The sequence below is a fragment of the Prionailurus viverrinus genome, chromosome C1 (genome assembly GCF_022837055.1).
Source record: "Prionailurus viverrinus isolate Anna chromosome C1, UM_Priviv_1.0, whole genome shotgun sequence".
Lineage (NCBI taxonomy): Eukaryota > Metazoa > Chordata > Mammalia > Carnivora > Felidae > Prionailurus > Prionailurus viverrinus.
Genome location: NC_062568.1, coordinates 200,917,065 through 200,923,160, shown reverse-complemented (window position 1 = coordinate 200,923,160; position 6,096 = coordinate 200,917,065). Strand labels below are relative to the sequence as shown.

General features: G+C 53.0%; 1 protein-coding gene and 1 long non-coding RNA gene across 2 annotated transcripts in view; one reads left to right on the top strand and one right to left on the bottom strand.

Moving 5' to 3' along the window:
* Positions 1-1,376: 1,376 nt before the first annotated feature.
* On the top strand, positions 1,377-4,464 carry LOC125172740 (uncharacterized). The gene is made up of 3 exons (XR_007154820.1): positions 1,377-1,411; positions 1,511-1,755; positions 4,379-4,464. It is a non-coding gene; the product is annotated as an uncharacterized LOC125172740 (long non-coding RNA).
* Positions 2,759-6,096, bottom strand: part of IFFO2 (intermediate filament family orphan 2) — a 49,405-nt gene continuing 46,067 nt past the window's right edge. The window contains exon 9 of the mRNA XM_047871201.1: positions 2,759-6,096. This exon is cut by the window's right edge and continues 348 nt beyond it. The gene's annotated coding sequence lies outside the window, so the exon portion shown is untranslated.

The following is a 6,096-nucleotide window of genomic DNA, read 5'->3' as shown; positions in this document are numbered from 1 at the left end:
GAGCCCCGCCCGGAGCGCACCACCTCGACAGGCGGGGGGATCTGATCACGCTACCGTCCTCCGAAGTCAAGGTCATCAGAAATGTCTCCGTATGTGACTTCTGCCAACACAATAACTCTTGTTTTGAGGGCACTGTAGAGACCACTATGCGACACAGGACAAGGCAGCCCAAAAAAGAAGTCTTAACATATACACGTTTCCCCCTCCTTTTTATGGTATGACTCAACAGCCCTCCAGGGGGCCGAGGGAGAAGGGGCGTGAGCCTCATTGACCAATCAGAATAACACATCGAAGCTTATGGGCCAATCCGATGGACGGTCTTGTGGCAGCCGTCTTGGGCCAGGGGGCTGAAGAGCCAATGAGAGAGCCGGAGCAGGACACGTGCGCGGAGCAGCGGAAGGACTGCGGTTTGGTGCGTCAGGTGTCTCGAGCGTCCCGGCCTGACTGCTTGGGCTGCCCTTGGTCAGATGGCATCAGGTTCTTTGACCCCGCGGGTCCACACCGCGGCCAGCCCCTTGCCTCCACGCGGAGACTGCAGCCTGCAAACCCTGCCTCCAGCCTCCTCCTGGTGGGCGCCCAGCCGCCTCCACCTCCCAGCGTCGTGCCGGCCCTAAAGCTTGCGTGAGCCTGACGCTGAGATAAATCCGCCTGCTTGCTGGCAGATTACGATCAATAAGAGAGAAAACCCAGCCAGTCCCTCAAAGCTTCTGACCTCGGAACCAGTTGTACCTGACCTCCATTCCACCCCCGCCAGCTCACCCCACCCCAGTCAAACTTTTGGTTTCCTCTTGAAGTTGTTTGCTTGAACGCTTTATTTACAATTAGGATTCTGAAACCTTTCCGGTGGCGGGGTCCTAGCGATTCGTTCTATTCCTAAACACTCTTACAGTTTACCTGTTTATATTTCCTCCAGCGTGAACCGAGAACCTGCTTAGGAGTCAGTCCCGATGCGTGATTGTGGTTCCAACTTAGGACGTTAGCAAAATACATCACTTCCCTGGGTGTCAGTTTCCAGGTCTATATTAGAGGGGCAATAATACCCACCCTAGAATGTTCCCATTATTTCATGCTACTCCTCTTTCTCCAGGTCACACCCTTTAAGACACTTCGGGGGAATTTAAAGAGCAGGAAGCGAGAAAAGGAAGCTACATTAAGCGCCAGTCTTAAAGATGGTAGAAACAGATTGGAATTGGTGGCTCTATTAAAAAAAGTTTAAGTTTATTGATTTATTTTGAGAGAAAGACCACGAGTAGGGGAGGGCAGAGAGAGAATCCTAAGCAGGTTCTGCGCTGTCAGCACAGAGCTCAAGGCAGGAATTGAAGTCACAAACCACAAGGTCGTGACCTGAGCAGGGCTCGAGTCAGACGCTTAACTGACTGAGCCACCCAGGCATTCCTGTCTCTCTTAATCCGTACAGAAAACTCTAGTGTGTGTGTGTGGGGGGGGGGGGGGGGGGGGGGAGGGGGCGGGAGGGAGGGAGGGCAGCTCACACGAGGCAATGTCTCCCCAGATTTGGCCATTAACAAGAAGACACTAGAACACTGGACAGTGTCAAATTCAGAGTCCCAGAAGGTGGCCTCTCATGGGCTCAGTAAAAGGTTGGTTCAAGAAACGGCGGGCTTTATGATTAACAGGAAGGACCTCAACTGCAAGCCAGTCTATGCCGGTTACTCAGCCTGTGATACCTGTGGCTCGCTCTTCCCCTTCCTGCTTTATCGACTTCCAAGATTTCACTGGGAGATGAAACTATAGCAGGTGATGTGAAATCTCCCTATTTTATCACAAATTGGCCAGTTACTTGGTTTGGTGTTTACGTGGCCCTCAGTCCTCTTGCCCCTCCCCCATCACTACTTTATCCCCCCCCCCCCAAAAAAAAACGCCATCAATTCTAAGACATTTCACTTTATTTAAAAGAAGCCAATATACAGGATATAAAGGGCATGATATTTACAACAGTACAGTAAACAGGTTGGTTTCTGGTAGGATCAGTAGTCTTTCAATGAGTATAAACTGCCCCCCGCCCCCTTCCCCTTGACACGAGACCCAACTGGCAGACAGACAGCAACAGTGGGGTGGGATGGGGCTGTGGGATACAAAGTCTCCCTGGATGGGGCTAAAAATCAGGTAGATGCTAAAATGTCCACCGAAGGGGTCTTGCTAGGGGTGGGCATGGTGCCTTCGCCTCATTTCTTTGAGGGCCTGGCGGCAGGAACGGTGGGGGATTTGCCCAAGACCAACACACAAGCCCACCTTGAGCCTAGAAATCCTCCACGCGTAGAAAATTCCCTTTCAGAGAGAATCTGCCCTCCCCCCCCCCCCCCACCCGACTGCCCCCAGACTCCACACTCTAGGAGCGTGCCCTTCTAGAACCAGAGCTCGGTGTCTCCGCGTGGTGAACCCAGGTCTGAGCAGGACCCAGCACGCAGCACCCTAGTCCTCTCCCAGGCCCCGGAGGAGCACATCAAGGACCACAGCCCAGGCCTCGGCCCGGAGTCCGCACAGCTGGGGCTGGGAGGGAGGCATCCCCTGGCATTTCCATCCCTGCTCCAGCTGCCTGACGACCTGGGACCCACTGGGGCCCAGGCCCCAAGGAAGCCGAATGCTCCCTGAACCAACAGTCCCATGGCCTCCCACAGCCTGCTGGTTCTCAGCCTCTCCCAAACACAGCTGACTTGGAAATGGGTCTGGGCAGATCAGAGTGTGAGTAACTACTCAGAGCCCACCCTCCGAGGCAGAGCTGGGCCCCTACCTGGTGCCCCCTTTCGCCTCCCCCCACCCACCTCAATTCTGAATTCCCCACTGCCCACCCACTCCCACAAGTGCCCCCCCCCCAAAGACTTCCAAGGACCGAGGAGCTGGGGGAGGGGTTAAGGAACAGGGAAATGGGGTGAAGCGGGACGTAGGCTCTGCTGAAGCCACTCATGGGTGCAGGTGAGTAGGCGGTGAGGCCGGGGAGATGGGGCGAGGGGCACTGGTTATATTCAGCAGCAGCAACATGCATCGTGTTCACAGAAGAACGCTGGGCTGCCATAACTGCCTACCCTAGATTTAAAAACCCTTTCCTTTCATAAAAATAGATGAGAATCTCTTGCTTTATAAATAGGTTACATTTAGCTTAAGTGACACCTATTACCCCCTACCCCGCACCCTCTCCCCCATTCCAAGCCAAAGTGGTTTGCTTCTCTGTAGGTCAGAGCCAAGTCTGTGACAGACTGGGCCTTCAGAGACCTCAAGATATATTGCTACAAGAAAACAAAATGTGTTTACTTGCCAATGATCTTTTTTTTTTATCCCCTGTTTGGAGTCTCAGAGGAGTGTGTGTGTGTGTGTGTGTGTGTGTGTGTGCGTGCATGAGTGCGTGCGCGCGTGTGGATTCCACAACCAGGGAGCCCAAAGGAAAGCTACTCTCCCTGCTCCTCCCCGATCCTCTCTTTTTATAAAACCCCCAAAAATAGGAGAGTGAGAGAGGGCAGCACAGGAGAGCCCATCTGAGAACAACCCTAAAATACCAATGTCAATATGACACTGGGCTTAGAAATAGAAATTTGACTATTTACAGCTTTACAAAGGACGGACCAGTTCGTCCCGACCGGACCTAGTGCTGCCCCAGCGAGCGTTGGGGTCTTTCTTGGCAAGCTGTGGGCTCGTGGCGAGGGGACAAGCAGGGCCCACTGGCAACGAACTCAAAAAAGCAAAACAAAAAAACCAGAACTTGGTGGGGAGAAAGGTAGCCAGAACGAGACCCAGGCCCCCTGCCAAGGAGGCGGGTCGGCCACCCCCTTGCTGTCCCCCACCCCCATCGTCCTGCCCCAAATCCTTGCTCCCCAGAGGAGAGCAGCTATGGAAAATCAGCAAGAAGGAACTTTCTGGCATCTATCTCTGGCTCCATTCCCATACTCCCTGGGCTAGTCCCAGAGACGAACGTCCTATGTACACAAAATGGGAAGCATAAATAACACCACCGGACACCGACTGCCCCGGTCACCTTAGTTACCCCCAAATACTTACACTGTTGCCTTACGTCTTAACACTAAAGCTAGGTCTGTCACCCTCCCACCACCTTGAGGAACAACCCGGGGCTGGCTTCCACTCTGCCTCCCAAACCACGTCCTTCCAGGCCTCCCCCCAGCCCCGGACAGAGGAGGCCCGAGGGGTCCTCCCAGAAACGGAAAATCTTTTCAGCAGCTGAGGTCCAAGGCCAACTGGCTCTGATAACCTTTGGTTAAAATGAAACTAAAACTAAAACAACAATAACACTAAGGACCATAATAATCAGGTATGTTTGAACCCTGTAACCTTTAGAACAAGGGTCAGTGAGGAGGAGGGAAAGGGGCTGTCTCTCCTCTGAAGCCATCAATCCCTCCACGTACCTACCCAGGGACCGTTCGGCCGGGGATGGAAGCCTCTCAGCCAGATGCCACGGGGAACCACTAGCAGGCTCCCTCAGCGACAACAACAACAACGGAAAGAACTCACGATGAAGGCCACCAAGTTCTGATAAATAAAAATTATATACAGTCACTAACATACACTCTCTCTCTCCATATATATATATATATATTATATGAATATTATGTACAATGGTTTTAAGACTGCAAAACAGGTGGGGGAAACGGAAGAGAGAGAAGGCCCTAACAGGTCGCTGGTACCCTGAGGAAGAAAGACAGGGGGCTGCAATCCGTTTTAAAGCCAGAGCCCCTCCTCTGGCTCCACACAGGAGCAGTAGGCGAGAAGTTCTGGTCCTTGGGCACATTTTGCTTCTTTGACCTCCAGGGGGAGCTCCTGGGCCAATTAAAAAAAAAAAAAAAATCGGCGATCCCACCCACAAAAGTGGGTCCAAAAAGAAATTTTTCTTAAAAAGCGAAACCTGCTCGCCTGGTTCCAAGCTGAGATTTGGCAGGGTGGCCTCAACGTGGTGCCTTCTGACACAGGCCCACTCAAGTCTTGGGGAGACACTGGCTCAGAGTCACTCCCCGCCAGTCAGTCAATCAAGTGAAGAATAGAAACAGGCTTGCGGGTGTCCATGAGCAGAACAAGGATGGCTGTCATCCAGAGATGAGCTCCGCTCCTGCCACCACCTCTGATCTGCCAGCAGCCCTCGATGCCTCCCTCCCCTTCCCTTTCCAGTGTCAGCCAGTGGCCAAGAAGTGGACAACTGGGGGCAGTGGAGAACCAAGATGGCGGCAGGAGGTAGGAACCCAGCTCCACTATGGAGGGGGCAGATACCAGACCTAGCCCCCCTCAGACTTTCTCACAGAGAAATTACAGACCTATAGCCCCTTATCATTGGCTGGGAAGGGAGAGAAAAACATCAAGAAAACAAAATGTGTTTACTTGCCAATGACCAGGGCAATAGAAGACCCCTCCCACCCCACAGAGGTCCCAAGAGAGCAAGCAGTCAGGTGGGCCAAGGGCCTTGCAGGACCCAGGCCTCACTACCAACCATGACAGAACCCCCGTCCCAAGTCAGTGCTCACCCGAGGAGGTTGCGAGAGAGCTCGCCCTAGCTTCAGCCTCCCTCCGAGCTCCGGGGGAAAACCAGGAGTCAGGGCGGGAGCCTACCTTCCACAATGATATAAGGCAAGCTGCTTTGTTTGTTTGTTTGTTTGTTTGTTTGTTTGTTTTTTGCATAGTAGTTTAAACACAGTGAGACTCCACCCCCCCCCCCACAGTGCCTCGTCCCTCCACTTTGCCACTCGATCCAAAAAAAAAAAAAAAAAAGAAAATTTTGTCTCCCCTCCCTCCTTCCATCTTTTCAAGTTAAAGCACTTGAGAGGCCCCCACCCAGGCCTAGAAAGGTTGCAAAGGCAAACAGCTCCTTCCTGGGCGGGTGGGGGGGGAGGTGGACCACCCCAAGGCCAACTCAGGTCTGCACTGGCCAGGCAGAGGAGGGAAGGGCATAGCTCATGGCCAATCAGAGGAGCAGGTGGGAGGGTAGAAATCCATATTATACCATGCCAGGGGCCCCGCCCTCACCTTAGAGTTTTGTATAAAAACACCTGCTAGGGATAATTCTTTGGAGCTCAAAGTGGCTCAGCTTAGGGGAAAAGGCACAGTTAACTCTGCATCGTCCGGACAGAAGTCTGCATTTGTGAT